The following is a 17,438-nucleotide window of genomic DNA, read 5'->3' as shown; positions in this document are numbered from 1 at the left end:
TGTCCCCACGTCCCTTCACACCCACCCCTGGTTTCTTGGCCGCTGAGTGGGTGTTCCCACTGCAGGGCCTGGTCTGGTGGTTGGCATGCTTGCTTCTTGAGTGCCTCCTGCCAGCCAGTGTGGGGCAGGGGACCAGGACTCACCTTCCCAATTTAGAGGACAGGACGTCACGTGGAGAACTCTGTGAGCAGTCCTTGAGGGCTGCCTGGAGGAGGGGATGCTTGGGCTGGCATTGAAGGACAATGCGGATGCCCCTGGTGCAAAGGGAGGAGGGGTCCCATCCTCATGGCTTCACATCTCCTACGTGCCCTGTGCTGTCCCCCCCACCTGCACCCCGCCCTCCACATGGAGTCCCAGGGCTCTGGCCCTACCCACCCACTGTCCCAGCCACTCAGGATGGCCACGGGACCAAATTTCCAGGGCCTCCTTTGGTCCTTGCAGAGACACAGAGAGCACAGGAAGCTTCTTTCACTCTGTTTTTTTGGTTGTTGTTTTGTTTGTCTGGCTTTAATCTCTTTCTCTAAGGGAAAAATCCATGGAGAACTTCCGGTAAGTAAAATCACCCACCTCGTTCCAAGTGAATTGGTGAGTCAGCTGCTGCTGATTTGATGTCAGGACTGAGTCTCTACCGTGGGGACTCACAGGCCTCCAAGAATACATGTGTGGACCCCCAGGTTCAAGGACTAGAGCCTGAGGACCCCTCAGCCAGGCCCACAAGGCGCCCGCCTCCCTCTCAGCTTCTCTCCCACCCCCCACTCGTTCTGTTGCAGTGCCGCCCACCCCGAGCCCGTGACCACCCTCGGCGCTCCCCCCCGCCGCCCCCGCTGCCTTTGGGCACAGTACCTTCCCTGTCTCCGTCTGGAAATTGCTTTCCCCCTTACTTGCTGGCCTGGCAAGCTCTTCTCATCCCCACGAGCCATCCCCGGCTGCTTCCCAGGCCCGCCCCCGGCCCCTACCCAGAGGGCGTGGACCAGAGTGTACCCCCCAGCCCCCCACTCCCCAGGCAGGTTCCTGCCCGCCCCCCAGCACATTCCTAGGGGTCCCTGCACTCTTCCGTGTAATCTATTCACGTTTTCCCCGCACCCCTTTCTGAGGCTGAGCTGACCAGTGGAGCTCTGTCACTCCCAGATCCACCCACAGAACTCCCACCCATGACAGGTGACACGCTCGGCCCCAGGACAGGGCTGCCCGGCTCAGAGCCACCTCCCCTCCCGCTGAAGCCACTGCTGGGCCTGGGCCACGGAGGTACCTACCCATGACCGGTAGTGGCAAGAATCTCCTCGCCTGCCATCTTCAGCAAGTCAAAGAGCCCTGGAACCACAGCCTGAGAGGTGTACCCCAGAATCACCGCTAAGTCTAGGGGGACACAGGAGGGAAGAATCATAGAACTGGCGGGGGGGGGGTGGTTACAGAGCCCTGGATAACCTGCCACCTATGGCGCTATGATCTTCTGAGAGCCTCAGGAGCCTCATCTGTAAAATGGGCTGATACAGCCAATGGAACGGGGCTGTGGACATAATCTCCTCCCCAGGTCCTGCACACAGTAGGTGCTCAATGAAGGCACGGTGACCTGCCACATGCTGCAGGTGGCATTGCACCCAGCTCCATCCTCAGGCACGACTGTCTGAAGCTCAGTGTCCCCCTGCAGGCTCTGTGGTTTGGAGACGTGCCCTCAGCTTTCACCAGGAGTTGTTACAAGGAGCAGTTTTATGAGACTTCTCATGGCATTTGCTGTCCAGATGTTCTTGGGGACATTATCCATTTTTCATTTCTGGGCCACCTAGATGGAGCCTCATGGGAAAAGCATCTTTCAGAGCCAAGGCTGGAAAAATCTGTATGCTTTCCAGAGCACTGAATGACCACCACCTTTGATGGAGCATTTTCCTAACACAGGTATGCAGAGGCACTGCTCTGGTCAACCCTTGGGACGGTCATCTCCAGGCTGATGGACTGGTCTTACCACCTTCCCCAGGGGTCCCACACAGTCCCCGTGTGACTTGATGGGAAGAAAGGAGGGAAGGCTTTTCCTAAGGGATAGTGAAGACAATCGAACTGGTCCTATTTTCCCTTTTCACTTTGGCTGCCAGGAATCTCGGATCCAAATTGAAGACTCCAACCAAAGTCTCTGTGCCGGACCTACTGGCCTGCATATTCATGTTCCGCTTTTCTCCTTGTAGTTCAATTCCTATTTTCATTTATATTTCCTCTAACCTGGAAACTTCTGCGTGTTTGCATTTCACTCATTTTTGCTATATCTTGCTTGGAGGCTGATGTCTTCCTTCAAGTAAGGCAGGGTTTTTTTTGTTTTTTGTTCTTTTAAACATCTTTATTGGAGTATAATAGCTTTACAATGGTGTGTCAGTTTCTGCTTTATAACAAAGTGAATCAGCTATACATATATATATATCCCCATATCTCCTCCCTCTTGCATCTCCATCCCACCCTCCCTATCCCACTCCTCTAGGTGGTCACAAAGCACCAAGCTGATCTCCCTGTGCTATGCGGCTGCTTCCCACTAGCTATCTGTATTACATTTGGTAGTGTATATATGTCCATGCCACTCTCTCACTTCCTCCCAGCTTACCCTTCCCCCTCCCCGTGTCCTCAAGTCCATTTTCTACGTCTGCGTCTTTATTCCTGTCCTGCCCCTAGGTTTTTCATAACCTTTTTTTTGTTTTAGATTCCATATATATGTGTTAGCATACGGTATTTGTTTTTCTCTTTCTGACTTACTTCACTCTGTATGACAGACTAAGGCAGGGTTTAAAGAATGGACAGACCCAACCACTGCCCCCAAATCCCACATGGCCCCCCAGTCCCAAGAGCAGACCCTGCACTTCCCCCTCCTTCTCTTCTCCTAAGGTCACGTCCATTCAGAACCTGCAGTGGATGCTGTCTTTGGAGGGAGGACGCATGGACCCACACTCCAGAGGGAATTTTTGACTCACGGAACTTGGAGCCTAAAAGAGATGCCTGGCCCCAGGCCTTCATTCTGGGTGACAAAGAAGCCAAGAGAGGGTGGGTGGCAGGTCTTAGGTCACACAGCATGATGGTGGCTCTTCTGGCTTTCACCCACGCAGGACGTGCACCAGCTCACCCACCCCCGGCTTCCAACAAGGTAACGGTATCCTGAATGGAGATCCTACATAAACATGAGGCTCATTTATTATGATGACTGAGTGTCAGTTGCCTTGGCTAGAGGCTTTGGGACCAGAATGAAAACTGTAGACAGGGGGATGTTTCTGCCTGTCAAATCTTTCAGCAACTACCCTGAAACCAGCCACCAGTCCTCACCGTGGGGCCGGTAAACATCGTTGCCAGGGCCACCATGGAGCGGAAATGGCCAAGTCCACAGAAGCAAGGCTTAGTTTGTGAGAAGGAAAGGAAAAGAAACTTTCAAAGCAATACCTGTTTGAGCTCTTCAGCCCACTTCCCTTGCTTATTTCCGGCAACCTGGAATGCCCTGTGACATGCTGCCAGCGGGCAACTGCAGTGCACCTATGCATGCCTGCTCACACGGGCAGGTGCTGGCACACACACCCCTGTGCGCGGGCACATGCATTCACACACTCACACACACGTGCTCACACAAAGCACAGTCCTACACACACGTGTGCACACACTCACACGCGCACATAAAGCACATGCCCACGCTCATACACATACACGTGCATGTGCTCACACGTGTGCACCCGTGGTCACACACATGCACACACGCCTGCACGCGCAGAGCACGAGAGCGCTGTCTAATGGGAGGCCAGTCCCTCCCCGAGCCATCACCGGTGATTAATGTGGATGCGGTAATGGCTCTGGGGGCTGTTCTCATCCCGTGTCGAGCAGCATTCTCAGCCCCAGTAGCCGGAGTCTGGGAAAAGCTGCGCCTCACTGTCAAAAAATATTGGCAGCTGGAGAGCAGAGCTTGCAAAGCCCAAGAGAACTGCGGCACTTTTCAGAGCTGCGGCAAAATGATAGCCGCAATGCGCCCCTGTCCTCAAGGGCTCCCTGCAAACCCGCCGCCCGAGGGGATCTGAGGTCCCTGGAGCCCACACAGACCTCCCTCGCCCCGCCCCACCCAAATAGCTCCTTTCAGCGCCTTCTGGCTCCTGCCCTGAGGTGGGGGACTGCTGGCAAAGGGTGCCTGGTGGGCATTCCCTGGGGGCGGGGGGAGGCCCCTCGCCCGCCCCCTCCCTGTGTCAAGCCGCGGGGCGCCCCTCCTCTCTGAGCCCACCCAGAACTGGGACTGAATCTTGGTGAAAAAGATTGATGGCAAAGGATCAGAGCCCTGGGGAGGTTCCTGCCAGGCGGAGGCCTGGGAAAATTGAAAACATCACATCGACAGTGTCTCGGGATGGAGGAGCTCAGAGTGGCATCTTGAAAGAAAACATCAGTCTGGGTTACTGCATTAATAATTCAGGGCTCGGGGGATGGGGGGAGACCGCTTAGCCTGATAGCAGTAGGGGTCCCCCGGGACCTTGCTGCCCCCTTCCTGGGGTGCGCTATGGAAAGGGGCCAGCAGATTTGAATGCCCACCCTGTGCTACGTGCTTTATACAAACTGATCTTCACAGCAACCCCGGGGCGGGGTGGGCGGTGCTAACCGGTCCCCACGTACAGAAGAGGAGGGGCTGAGCCTGAGGCCCCGCGGCTCCCCATGGCCGCCCCGTGGGGGGACCAGAATGGGGCCTGACCTCCTTCACTCGCCCCCTGGGACCCCGGCCCACCAGGCGTACTTCTGTGAGCGGAAGCTGTAACTACATTTGTCTGAACTCAGAGCTGAACAACCTCCTGCAGCAGGGTATGGGACTGGGGTGGCAGTGAGGTCGTAGCGGGAGCGGAGAACCCCGGAGAGGGTGGGCTCAGCCTTGCAGAGGACAATGTGGTGGCGGTCCGAGCCACAAGGGGGCAGGGTGCCCAGAACCCAGAGGAGGCAGTCTGGCTGGACAAGGGGCTTCCCGGAAAGGCGGGGCCCGGGGGTGGGCCCTGACAAAGGGGTGGCCCCCCATCAAGCAGTAGGGCCTGTCCCAGGACCCCTAGCTGGGCTGCCCAGAGGGGAGAAACAAATGGAAAAGTCACCAGCCCCTGTATTCCCAGGAGGGTATTTGGTGCCTCTGCAACCCACCGAGGCCTGTGTGTGTGGGGATCTGTGTGTGTGCACTCTGTGTGTGTGTGATTGTGTCTGAGGAGGGGCTGTGATCACGGATATTGGGGAAATTCCCAGTCCCAGGCAGAGTCCTGGCCCCAAGCCCTCTGGGGCAGGACAGCCGGGGTCCTGGGCTGACCACGGAGGGAGGCCTCTCGCCTGCCCAGGCTGTCTCCCTTCTGGACAGGGCTGGCCGGCCAGCACCTCCGGGTGGATCCCTGCCAGGTGTCCTGGCTCACACTGCCCCCCAGTGGCCATCCTGGGTGCCCAAGGGCCTGGGGCCAGAGTGGACAGAGAGCTGGCAGACAAGGTCCCAGAGTGACCAAGGCTACAGTCCATAGTGGGGTCTGTAGCCTTGGTCACTCTGGTAGGGGGTCCATGCCCTACGGTCCCTCTAAAAAATGGCAGATATTCTGGCCTGAGACCTCCGGACCCACCAAGATGGTACCCGACACCTTCCACCAACCTCGGAGAGTGAAGAACCAGCCCCCTTCAACTGCCTGTACTGCCAGGGGATGGGCCAGCCCCTCTGCACAGCCGCCCAGAGGCCCCTCCGGTCCACCAGCATCTCACGGAGGCCTCTGCTGCGTCACCCCCCTGCCTCAGGCCTCGGTTGCCGCATCTGGATTGGCACGGCCTGGGGGTCCTCGCAACTCAGACGTCTTGTGAACGTAAGACTGCAAGATCTGATGGTGAGGGTCTGGGAGCTGCTGGGGGATGTAGCCCTCAGACCCCCCTTGGAGAGGACCCTTAAGACCCCTCCAGGGTTGGACCGTGCGTCCACTCCCAGAGCTGCAGTGGGAAGGGACCAGAGCCAGCCCACTCAAGCCTTTCATTTGGAGGAGAACTCAAAGGAAGAGGAGCCCCTCCCTGGGCCAATGGGGACGCAGAGGGCAGGGAGCTGGGCCCAGGGCCCCCAGCTCAGCACATTTTCAAGAGTTGCTATTTCAGGAAAGAGAGTGCCCAGCAGAGAAAAGCACTTGTGAGTGAGAGGCAAAGTGGTCCTTTCACGGCCAAGGTGACAGAGGGGGCGGCCAGCAGGCAGGGGGGCAGGGGGCGGGGGAGGCTATTCTCCCACCACAAAAGTTCCCCCAAATGGCCAGGGTCATGGTCAGAACTTGGCCTTTCCTGCAGGGTTGCCAGATAAAATACAAGAGTTACATGTGAGTCTCTGAGAAACATGCAATATTTGGGACATATATATACCGAGACATTATTTGTTGTTCATTGGAAATTCAAGGGTAACTGGCTGTCTGTATTTTTATTGCTGATCTGGCAACAGCAGCACAGTCTCTCCCCCGGGCTGGCAGTGACTTCTCTCTCTCCCTGGCACAGAGGAGGCCATAGGGGCTAAGGGTCCGTCCCTCTCAGAATCCCCATCTAGGACTGACTGAGCCATGGGCAGGTGGAGCCCACCATCCAGGGTCCCGTGGATGCCCACATCCCTGGGGTCATGAGCACAAAAGAACGAGTTTAAGGGCCAGTCCCGTCTGCAGCCATATCAGCCACGCTCTCGGTGCATATCGATTGGATTGGTCTCCAGGCATCTCTACGGAGGTTTCAGTAGAAACACTCACTGTCTTCTCACCAAGGGGCCGACAAGGACCTCCAACCACGTGGCAGAAGGAATGTTGTGGAATGTTCCTGGTCCCCCTCCCTCCTGCCCCATGGCCGGTCTTGGACCTTATCTTCTGCGCCGTGTCCCCCAAGCCCCCCAGAGTTAACCACACAGCTGCTGGTCTGAGCTCAGGACCACAGGGTAGAGACAGGCTTCTTGTAGCTAATTTGGAGGGCTCTGTGTTTGGCACGGGGTCCCTGGGAGGGGTCTGAGGCCCAGGGTCTAAACTGTGTAGACACCGATGCCGCAGGTGTCTGGGTGCAGCCTTTGATCCCCCTCTCCTTACCACCTGCCCTGCTGCCCCCTCCCAGGACTGCGGGGCTCCGTGACCACTCCTGACACCCCCTCCTCCTCATGCCCCGGCCATGCCCGCTGGCAGGGAACATCCTGTCTCATGGAGCAGTGTCCAGGTGAGGGGGCCCCACCCCGGGCAGGCGGCAGAGGGCCAGACCCAGATCTGCACCATGAGGGCAAACAGGAGCTGGGCCACGGAGAGCAGGGGCTTCTGGGCTGAGGGAAGAACAGATTGGGGGTCTGAGAGTTCCTTCTGGTGGGAGATGGAGCCGGAAGGCTGGGGTGAGACGGGCAGGCGAAGGCCAGGGGCCGGCACACTTTTTCTGCGATGGGCCAGATGATGAATATTTTAGGTGCCGAGGGCCATATGGTCCCTGTCGCACCTACTCAACTCTGCCACGAACCAGAGTCACCGTGTCTGGACGGGCATAACTGTGTGCCCAAGGAAACCTCACTCCCCAAACTAGAGGGCGGGTCAATGTGGCCCGCAAGCCACAGTTTGCCAAGCCGCCTGGTCTAGACTCAAGAAGACAGGAGGGAACCATGGATGGGTCTGGGGCCAGGGAGCAGGGAGGGGAGTGAGGATGGGGGAGCTCAGTGAGCCCTGCTTCCAGAACGGCACGAGGCTGGGCATCGCAGAGCCAGTGGGGGAAAATGGGGTGGCCTGTTCCCATGCACCCTTCCTGTTCAGAATGGAGGAGGAGTGAGGGAGGGGGCACAGGGACGCCACAGGGAGTCCATCCCAGCAAAGGAGCGCCCAGGGGGTGGTCCCAGACCCCCAGAGGAAATCAAGAGAGCAAGCGAGGCGAGAAAGCTGTGGGTCTGGAAACGGGGAAGGAAGGAGATTCTTGGCCCCAAGGCCAAGTTTTCTGGGCCACAGAGGAAAGGTCGAGGACATCCTCTAGCCTGGCCTGGGAACAGGCCACCCTGGGGACCAGGCTCTAGAGCTGAGGGTGACCGCCATGGTTCTCACTCCTCGAGGCGGGTCCAGGGTCCGCAGGCGGGTGAGAGGGTCTGGAGGACGCAGCCTGCCCTCCGGCATCGACCCCTGATCTCCTGGGCGCACTGGCGCCCCCTGGCGGGGTGCAGCCTCTGGACCCCTGGACTCCCACCTGGCGTATCCAGAGGAGGCACTTAGTCTTAACTTCCAGCCTCCCCCCAGGTTCTGGGGCAGAGACGAGATACCTTTTTGGTAAATTTGGCCGATTTCCTGAGCTCGGAGCGCTGGCTGCCCCTGGCTGACTCAGCGCCTCCAGGGCCTCTGACAGAACCGCGGGCTGGAATGCCTGTCCAGCCCCCTGCTTCCAGGAGGTTCTCAGACCCTGGACACTGTCCTCCATCCCTTGAGCCCTGAAGTGGTGCCCGTCCTCCACAGGACAAAGGCCAAGCTCCCTGCGTGGCCCTCCAGGGCTCCAACACGCTCCTACTGACCAGGCCCCCTCATGGCACCCTTGCCCCTCACACAGACCCTGGGAGTTTCTCCAGGCCTCCTCGCCCTGTTTCTAAGAGTGTCCGTGACCTGGGTCTGAGCTGAGGTCCGCCATCTCACAAAAGGAAGCCCTCTCCAGCTCTAAGTAGCATTGCAGGGCAATGGGACAGCGGAGACCAGAGGAAGTCACTCAACGTCAAGTGCACGGTGGTTCCCCAAAGGGGCGGAGAAGTCAGGTCAACCACCAGCACCGGCAGAGCTCCGGGCACTGGCCGTGATAGTATTATCATCCCAGACTGTAAAGTTTCTTCTCCCCAGCCTTCCGTGAGCTTTCAGTTGCCGGGGCTGTGTCCCCCTCGTGCCCATGTTCCTTGGGGAGGCCAGCCTCCAGTACTTAACAGATGCACAGTCAACGGTCAATGAATTTGGGGATAAACGAAGAGTATCTGTTCTTCGCTGTATCTGAAATGTGATGATCGAATATAAAGTTTCAAATGATCTAAGCCAAAGTGGATGCGGTGTCTTTTCTCAATAGTGATTCTCAAGGAACGATTTTCATAATTATTCAGGAGGTTTACGTCTGCTCACCACTCGACAAGTGATGTTTGACATTTTCACTGATATTTTCACAGTTCCACGTGGACTCCTCGGGGCTCAGCACCCACGATTCCTGGCAAGGAAGCAGCTTGCAAGCAGCACTTGATGAATGAATGAAGAAATCAACAAAGGTCGCTCGTCACAGGCTACCCTGGAGCAGTCTGCCGGTCAGTGTGTCTCTTTCCTTAGACTGTGAGCTCCTGGAGGGCAGGAAAGATTTCTCATGTATCTTTTATCCCCAGGAACTCTCAGGATGCTCAATACATATTTGTTGAATGAAGACACACCTGGAGAAATGAGGGCATCACACTCCCATTCTATGAACTAGACCACCGAGATCCCAAATGACACCTGCAAAGCTACAACAGTGGGACCCATAAGGACAACACCACTCTGGGATTCTGCCAGGAAGCCCTACTCAGTGGTTTCTGGGTCCATCTGCAGACAGGAGGCTCTCCGATGCTGAGCAGGAGGAAAGTTCTGCCCTAGATCCTGGCCCCTCACGGTTATGTGTGCACCGCCCTGCCCTCTGCTCACAGAGCTCGGTCCCTTGAAACACACCCCTTTGAAATATTGAAAGAGCAGGACTTCCCTGATGGTGCAGTGGTTAAGAATCTGCCTGCCAATGCAAGGGACAAGGGTTCGAGCCCTGATCCGGGAAGATTCCACATGCAGCGGAGCAACTGAGCCCGTGCGCCACAACTACTGAGCCTGTGCGCCACAACTACTGAGCCTGTGCGCCACAACTACTAAAGCCCGTGCGCCTAGAGCCGGTGCTCCGCTACAAAGCCCATGCACCACAATGAAGAGCAGCCCCTGCTCGCCGCAACTAGAGAAAACCCACGCGCAACAACGAAGACCCAACGCAGCCATAAATAAATAAATAAATTTATTAAGAAAAAAAGAAGAAGAAAGGGCAATTTCCAAGAAAACGGGATCAACGTGCTTGCCATCCTCCTCTCCCAGTGCCTTCTGTCTTTTGGGCTGATTTGTAAGACTCACAAGAGAACCCCGAGTTGGAGGGAAGGATTTGGTTAAGAAGAAAAGCTCATCGCACGTTGGCAGGGGCTTGGTGATCTCCCTGTTTCGCATCTGAGAAGTAGCACACGCGTGTGGATCTCCCGGGCCACGTGGCGAGAGCTGCACGTGCCTTAGAACGAGAGTACATGGGTTCAGGCTGTGGACACACAGATACAGATGTTTCGGCTCTGAGAGCTCCAGATGTGGCCCGTTGTTCTGTAGTTTCTCCTTCTGCAGCTCGATCCTCCAAAAAAGAACTTAAAAAGCAAAGAACTGAACCATTAAAATCGCATCAACAAAGCTTCCCCCCGGCCCACACTCCACTTTTTGTTTTCTTTCACGGAGGAAGCCTGCTTCCAAAACTTTGAGATTAATGACTAAATTCATTGCACGTTCCAGCTTCCTAAAATGATCGATTTAAAATTTAAAATTCATTGGATTTTTAAATGCCCTAAAACATTTGCATTTCACCCAAATCACCAGTGTAAACAGTGGAGGACTCCCCATCTCCAGAGTCAGAAAGACAAGGGGGGCGAGGGGCGGGACTCGGGCCCCCACTTTTGTGACAGGTCACCTCAGGGATGTCACCTGGCTTCTCTGAAGCTCACGTCCCTCCCCTGTGAAAAGAGGAGGGTGATGTCTGTCTGAGAGGTCAGCAATAGGACCCGGGAAGAAAATGGGTGGAAAGATCCGAGAGAGCATCTGGTCAGACAGGGGCGAGCTCCAGGCACCTGATCCGATGATGATAGAAATCTGTCATTAAGTTAGAAGCCATTGTTCTTTCCTGCTGCAATGGCCTGACCCAAGGGTTGGAAAGGATCTTGGAAATTGTTTGGCCTGCTTTCTCCTATGGGGAAAACGAGCCTCAGGCCAAGGGGGTTCTGTGGTCAACACAATAAAGCACCCCTCCTTCCCCCGCCCGCTCCTGCCGCCAAAGATGTTGACATCCTAATCCCAGGAATCTGGGACTACGTTACCTTACATGGAAAAGGGACTTTGCAGAGGCAATTAAGTTAAGGATTTTAAGATGGGGTATTTTTTTTTTAACAACTTTATTGGAGTCTAATTGCTTTACAATGGTGTGTTAGTTTCTGCTTTATAACAAAGTGAATCAGTTGTACATATATATATGTTCCCATATCTCTTTCCTCTTGCGTCTCCCTCCCTCCCGCCCTCCCTATCCCACCCCTCTAGGTGGTCACAAACCACCGAGCTGATCTCCCTGTGCTATGCGGCTGCTTCCCACTAGCTATCTATTTTACGTTTGGTAGTGTATATATGTCCATGCCACTCTCTCACTTTGTCACAGCTTACCCTTCCCCCTCCCCATATCCTCAAGTCCATTCTCTAGTAGGTCTGTGTCTTTATTCCGGTCTTACCCCTAGGTTCTTCATGACCTTTTTTTTTTTTTTTTTTCTTAGATTCCATATATATGTGTTAGCATATGGTATTTGTTTTTCTCTTTCTGACTTATTTCACTCTGTATGACAGACTCTAAGTCCATCCACCTCACTACAAATAACTCAATTTCGTTTCTTTTTATGGCTGAGTAATATTCCATTGTATATATGTGCCACATCTTCTTTATCCATTCATCTGTCGATGGACACTGAGGTTGCTTCCATGTCCTGGCTATTGTAAATAGAGCTGCAATGAACATTTTGGTGCATGACTCTTTTTGAATTATGGTTTTCTCAGGGTATATGCCCAGTAGTGGGATTGCTGGGTCATATGGTAATTCTATTTTTAGTTTTTTAAGGAACCTCTATACTGTTCTCCATAGTGGCTGTATCAATTTACCTTCCCACCAACAGCGCAAGAGTGTTCCCTTTTCTCCACACCCTCTCCAGCATTTATTGTTTCTAGATTTTTTGATGATGGCCATTCTGACCGGTGTGAGATGATATCTCATTGTAGTTTCGATTTGCATTTCTCTAATGATTAATGATGTTGAGCATTCTTTCATGTGTTTGTTGGCAATCTGTATATCTTCTTTGGAGAAATGTCTATTCAGGTTTTCTGCCCATTTTTGGATTGGGTTGTTTGTTTTTTTGTTATTGAGCTGCATGAGCTGCTTGTAAAACTGGACAGGTACATGTAAAAGAATGAAATTAGAACACTCCCTAACGCCATACACAAAAATAAACTCAAAATGGATTAAAGACCTAAATGTAAGGCCAGACACTATCAAACTCTTAGAGGAAAACATAGGCAGAACACTCTATGACATAAATCACAGCAAGATCCTTTTTGACCCACCTCCTAGAGAAATGGAAATAAAAACAAAAATAAACAAATGAGACCTAATGAAACTTAAAAGCTTTTGCACAGCCAAGGAAACTGTAACAAGACCAAAAGACAACCCTCAGAATGGGAGAAAATATTTGCATATGAAGCAACTGACAAAGGATTAATCTCCAAAATTTACAAGATGGGGTATTATCCTGGATTATCCAGATGGTCCCCATCTAATCACACGGGCGCTTAAGAGGGGAGAGGCTTTCTTGGCTGTGTTCCGAAAGAGATGAGATGAAGGAAGAAAGGTCGGAGACATGGTGCACTGCTGGCTCTGAAGATACAGGAAGGGGCCATGAGCCAAGGAATGTGGGCACCTCTAGGAGCTGGAAGAGTCGAGGAAATTGATTCTCCCCAGAGCCTCCAGAAGGAGCTCAGCCCTGCCCACACCTTGACTCTAGGTCAGGGAGACTCAAGTCAGACTTCTGACATCCAGAACTGTGAGGTAAGAAATGTGTGCTGTTTTCAGCCCCTGAGTGTGTGCGGAAATGTTAAAGCAGCAACAGGAAACTTAGTCCAAGGTCAGGCTCCTGGCTCCCAGCATGTGCTTGTGCCCCAGGGCTCTGCGCTCTTTTCTCCCAAAAGTGGTCTTAGCAGCTGGCATACCCCTCTTCCCTCCGGGAGATAGAGCACAGATGCTCACTGTTTCTCCCAGCAGCCTTGCTGGTTCATTCATCCATTTATCATTCAGCAGGTATCTACTGGGCACACGCTCTGCACCAGGCACTGTTCTAGGCACTGAGGACACCACCATGGGGTCATACAAGGTCCCTGCCCTGCAGCTCCCAATCCTGAAGGGCCTTCAGGATGAAGCCCTTGAGGCACCCGGATGCTCCGGGCAGCCTCAGAAGATGGACGGACAAATAAAGGGAGGTCTGTCCATACAATGGAATACGACGCAGCAGTAAAAAGGAAAGAAGTACTGACACGTGCTACAATGTGGATGAATTTCGATAACATCATGCTAAGTGAACAAAGCCAGACTCAAAAGGCCACGTATTGTATGATTCCTCTGATATGAAATGTCCAGAACAGCCAAACCCATAGAGTCAGATCGTAGATTAGTGTTAGCCAGGGGCTGGAGGGAGAAGGTAGGGAGTGATTGCTTAATAGGTATGGGGTTCTATAAGTAAGAGTTCTCAGAGAAATAGGACCAGTAGGATATATATATAGAGGGGGGGGGGGATTTATTATGAGGGTTTGGCTCACACAATTATGGAGGCTGAGAAGTCCCAAATCTGATGTCTGCAAGTTGAGGGCCCAGGAAATTGGTGGTATAGTTCCAAGAAAGGCCAAGAGCTAGGAGCACCAATGTCAGGGCAGGAAAGACGATGTCTCAGCTTAAGCAGAGAGAAAGAGAATGCATCCTTCCTCTGCCATTTTCTTCTGTCCAGGCACTCACCAGATGGGATGATACTCGTCCGCATTGGTAAGGGCAATTTTCTCCACTTAGGTCACCAATGCAAACGCTAATCTCCTCCAAAAACACTCTCACAGACACATCCAGAAACAATGTTTTCACCAGCGATCTGGGCATCCCGGAGCCCGGTCAAGTTGATACCTAAAATTAACTATCACATGGGGGTTTTGTTTGGGGGGACGAAAAAGTTTTAGACCCAAAACAGAACCAAACAGGCAATGAAGCAATGTGTATCTGGTTGGTTCTGTCCCAAACGCATCAAGAGGTCCAAGAGGGTCTGTGGGTTTGGTGGCAGGTACCCACCTGCAGGTCAGGCAGCCCTCACGTCTCCTACGGAGGATGGAGATGGGCACCCTGATCTTGTAAAGTGTGTGCAGTGGCCTGTTGAGAGCTGGCCCCCACCCCCGCAAGGTTCCACCTCCTCCCAGAGCGCCCTTCTCAAGCGGGCTGATCAAGCCCCTCACTTACTACAGCCCACTGCCTGCCAGATTTCACATGGTTTGGTTATCACCTGCATTTGTTTATCTTTTTAATTCAGTCCATGTGGAAGCACATCTTACAGCAGACCCTGACTGCTATTCAAGAGTTAGAAGGGAGTTTGAAAAACATAATGGACTTAGAAGAAGAATCCAGAGAGAGAGAGAGAATTGTGATTGTCTGTGCCCGTGTGTGCTGCCCAGCTGTGGGGGAAGCATGGGGAAAAGTATCTGAGAATGATTTGGCAAACCTGGGACACAAGGCGACTCTGTTCCCCTAAAGGCTCAAACCCCAGAGATACTTACACACCAAGACATCATATATTTCACAATTTATCCAACACTGAGCAGCATTGGGTACAAATGCTTCCAGAATTTTCATTAACCAATTTAAACATTTGTCTTGAGAAGGGACCAAAATTTTAAAATGAAGAAATATCCTTAGGGACAAATGGGGGAAAATCTCAACCCACGATCTGCATGCAAGACCCTCTTGTTGGGGTTCAGGGCTTTGCCTTCATGGGGCTCTGTGTCCCTCGCCAGCCTGGCCCCAGGGTAGACAGTCCCATAGTTCAGAGAAGGGCAGGGTTGCCCAAAGGCTGCAGGCATCCAGACAGGCATGCGCTGGACCAACCTCTCCGGCTTATAGACGTACGAGCTGATTGCTTGAAATAAAGTCAGCCATTCCTCCAACTAACGTGTGGATGGTGGGATCAATCGGGTACACAGAAACAGATTACCAAGCAGGTGGCTTCGGGCTAAAGATAAATTGTGTCCTCATGTAACTTAGCAGAGTGGGATGCAGACAGCTCCTAATATGCAAAGCAAGACTGTGTAATTACTTATTGCTGCGGGAAGCCCAGGCTACGGCTCTCTCTTGGCTGCAGAAACCCCAGAAGACCCTTCCCTGGCGGAAATGTTACTGCTGGAAGTGCCACGCTGTGCTCCAACTGAGATCGGGGCTCATTCTCCGGGCGGGGTGGGGGGGTGCCAGGGGGATGACACAAGCCCTTGCCTGCCCCCTCACAGGAGAGAGCAAAGAGGCCAGGGGACACACTCATTCCGGGCTGAGAGTCACATCCTGTTCCCAGCAGGACAGTTCTTGGAGGCACGCCCCTTCCTCCTTGCCTGAGTTAACCTCCCCAGAAGTCTGACCTGGCAAATCGGCCTCCAAAGTTGGAACAAACCTGCTTGCCACACGTTTCTCCAACTTCTCACATCCCTGCTATACTTGGCCTTTGTCCACAATGTCAGCCCTTTGGGCATCTGTCCTCTCCCTTACTTCTTTTTTGGAAATAATTAGAGATTCACAGAAACTTGCAAAGATGGTACGGAATCTCACGCACCCTTTACCCAGTTTCCCCCAGTGATAACAACTTGCATAACTGTAGTTCAATATCAAAAGCAGGAAACTGACCTCAGTGTAACCCACAGACCTTATTCAGATTTCACCAGTTTTACATGCTGTCTTAGTCTGCTTGGGCTGCCGGAACAAAATACCACAGACTGGGTTATTTAAACAACAGACATTTATTGCTTCTGGTTCTGGAGGCTGGGAAGTCCAAGATCACGTGGCTGGCCTATTCAGTTCCTGGTAAGGACTCTCTTCTTGGTTTGCAGACAGCAGCCTTCTTGCTGTGTCCTCACATAGGGGAGAGAGATTACCTCTCTGGGTTCCCTTTTATTAGGGCACTAATCCTAACATGAGGGCTCCACCCTCATGACCTAATCACCTCTCAAAGGCCCCACCTCTAATACATCACACTGGGCATTAGGCTTCAACATATGAATTTGGGGTGGGCACAGCAGTCCATAGCATGTGCATCATTACGTGCGTATTTAGTTCTATGCAATTTTATCACACGGGTACATTCATGTAATTACCACCACAATCAAGATGCAGAACCATTCCATCACCTGGAGGATCCCCCTCGCTACATACTTACTCTTACACTCCCTCCCTCTCGCCATCTCTAGCCCCTGGCAACCGCTAATCTGTTCTCTAATTTTATCATTTTGAGAATGTTATATGTAATGTTTCAAGATCAGTTTTTTTCACTCAGCCTGATGTCCCTGAGTTCCATCCTCACTGTGTGTACCCATAGTCTGCTCCTTTTTGTTCCCGGGTAGTGGTCCACAGACCAAGGTACCGTGGTTTGACTAGCTATTCATGCATTGAATGGCATTTGAGTCTCCAGTTTCTGGCTATTGAAGCTGCTATGAGCACCATGCACAGGTTTTTGTGCAAACAGAAGTTCTCATTTCCCTGGGATAAATGCCCAGGAATGTAATTTCTGGCTTCTAAGGTAAGTGTTATGTTTAGTGGTTTTTTTTGTTTGTTTGCTTTTTTTAAACTGCCATACTTTCTCAGAGTGGCCATTTTACATTCCCAGTTAATGTATGAGAAATTTCATTTCTCTGCATCTTCACCAGCATTTGGTGTTATCACTATTTACTTTTCTGAGTATTTTGTAGAATGTCCTTCAGTTGGGAGACACTGATGTTTTTCTCATGGTTGTCACTATTCTTTATTTTGGCTGTTCTGATAGGCATGTAGTGATATCTCACTGTGGTTCCTGTTTTTTGCCCATTTCCTAATTGGATTGTTTGTTTGTATACTGTTGAGTTTTGAGAATTCTTTATATATTCTAGATACAAGTCCTTTGTCAAATATATGCTTTGTCAGATACAAGCTACCGAGTCTGTAGCTTGCTTTTTCTCTCTCTGAATGGAGTTCTTCATACCTCAAAATCTCTTAATTTCAATGAAGGTCGACCTATCATTTTTCCTTCCATAGATTGTGCTTTTGATGTCGTTTCTGAAAACTCTTCACCAAGCCCTCAGATCCCAAAGTTTTTCTCCTATGTGTTTTTCTGTAAGTTTTACATTTTTACATGTTTACATTTGAATCTTTGATCCATTTTGAGTTGATTTCCATATACAATGTGAGGTTTAGATTTTATTTTTAGGCCAGTGGGTGTTCAATCACTCTGGCACCCTGTGCTGAAATATCCCCTCCTTTTAATACACGGAAGTTCTCATCTTCCACATGCCCCACTCCGGACCCATCGTGCCTCACCTGATCCCTGGAACCTCCAGACTCCTCTCCATTCCTCCTTGGGCTCCCAGCTGAGCCTCCCTTTTCACCCT

Source organism: Balaenoptera borealis (genome assembly GCF_965194805.1).
Source record: "Balaenoptera borealis genome assembly, chromosome: 3".
NCBI classification, from domain to species: Eukaryota; Metazoa; Chordata; class Mammalia; order Artiodactyla; family Balaenopteridae; genus Balaenoptera; species Balaenoptera borealis.
Note: the sequence above shows the minus strand (reverse complement) of the source record.